This window comes from Cebus imitator, unplaced genomic scaffold, assembly GCF_001604975.1.
Source record: "Cebus imitator isolate Cc_AM_T3 unplaced genomic scaffold, Cebus_imitator-1.0 Scaffold148, whole genome shotgun sequence".
Taxonomy (NCBI): domain Eukaryota; kingdom Metazoa; phylum Chordata; class Mammalia; order Primates; family Cebidae; genus Cebus; species Cebus imitator.
Genome location: NW_016107463.1, coordinates 875128 through 876691, shown reverse-complemented (window position 1 = coordinate 876691; position 1564 = coordinate 875128). Strand labels below are relative to the sequence as shown.

The 1564-nt window shown below is 45.4% G+C and overlaps 1 protein-coding gene across 2 annotated transcripts in view; it reads right to left on the bottom strand.

The window, feature by feature from the left end:
- Positions 1-1564, bottom strand: part of KPNA2 (karyopherin subunit alpha 2) — a 15543-nt gene that overhangs the window by 11317 nt on the left and 2662 nt on the right. The window lies entirely within an intron of this gene.

Genomic DNA, 1564 nt, shown 5'->3' with positions numbered 1-1564 from the left:
GGCTCACCGCAACCTCCGTCTCCTGGGTTCAGGCAATTCTCCTGCCTCAGCCTCCTGAGTAGCTGGGATTACAGGCACGTGCCACCATGCCCAGCTAATTTTTTTTGTATTTTTATTAGAGACGGGGTTTCACCATGTTGACCAGGATGGTCTCGATCTCTTGACCTCGCGATCCACCTGCCTCGGCCTCCCAAAGTGCTGGGATTACAGGCTTGAGCCACCGCACCCAGCACTGGATTTTTATTTTTAGAGACAGGGTCTCACTCTGTCACCCAGCATGAAGTGCAATGGTTCAATCATAGCTCACTGCAGTCTCAAAATCCTGGGCTCCAGTGATCCCTCTGCCTCAGCCCCCTGAATACTTAGGACTAAAGGCCTGCATCACCATATCCAACTAACTTTTTATTTCTTATAGAGACAGGGTCTTGCTATGTTGCCTAGGGGAGGCTCAAACTCCTGGCCTCCAGTGATCCTCCCAGTTTGGCTTCCCAAAGTGCTGGAATTACAGGTGTGAACTCCAGCTGGTGTATGTATTAATTTTTTATTTTTCTTTTTCTTGAGACAGAGCTTCACTCTTGTTGCCCAGGCTGAAGTGCAATGGTGCAATCTTGGCTCAAGGTAACCTCCCCACTCCCGGGTTCAAGCAATTTGGAGTATGGATTTTGAGGGCAGAAAACACATATCTAAAGCTGTACCTCAGGAAAAATTTCAGGAAAATAGTATATGGCACAAAAAAAAGAAAATGATAAATTAGGAGGCCACTGTAAATATTTCAGGAGGAAAATCCTGAGAAAAGCCGGTGACATTTACAAAAAAATAGAGAATACCAAAAAAGGCAGAAATAAATCAGATATGGGACGGGTGTGGTGACTCATGTCTGTAATCGCAGCACTTTGGAGGCTGAGGCAGGTCAGGAGTTCAAGACCAGCCTGGCCAACGCAGTGAAAGTGTCTCTACTAAAAATACAAAAATTAGTCAAGCATGGTGGCGCTCACCTGTAATCCCAGCTACTCAGGAGGCTAAGGCAGAATCGTTCGAACCCAGTAGGCGGAGGTTGCAGTGAACCGAGATCGTGCCACTGCACTCTAGCCTGAGGGACAGAGCAAGACTCTGTCTCAGGAAAAAAAAAAAAAAAAAAAAAGAGAGAGAGAGAGAGAGAGAAATAAACCAGAAACTAGTTGGTCTGGACACACTGGTCAAATCAAGGTACCCAGCTAGTAGTAGCTAGAAATGCAAGGAAGTCTGAAGGAAGGTCAGAGCTAAAGGAAAATCTTAAATCAACTTCAGTGGATTACAGAAGGCAGTAAAGAAGACAATTACTGAGACTAGCGAACAATACAGTCAGGATGGCTAAAGGTGACCCCAAGAAACCAAAGGGCAAGATGTCTGCTTATGCCTTCTTTGTGCAGACGTGCAGAGAAGAACATAAGAAGAAAAACCCAGAGGTCCCTGTCAATTTTGCAGAATTTTCCAAGAAATGCTCTGAGAGGTGGAAGACAATGTCCGGGAAAGAGAAATCTAAATTTGATGAAATGGCAAAGGCGGATAAAGTGCGCTATGATCG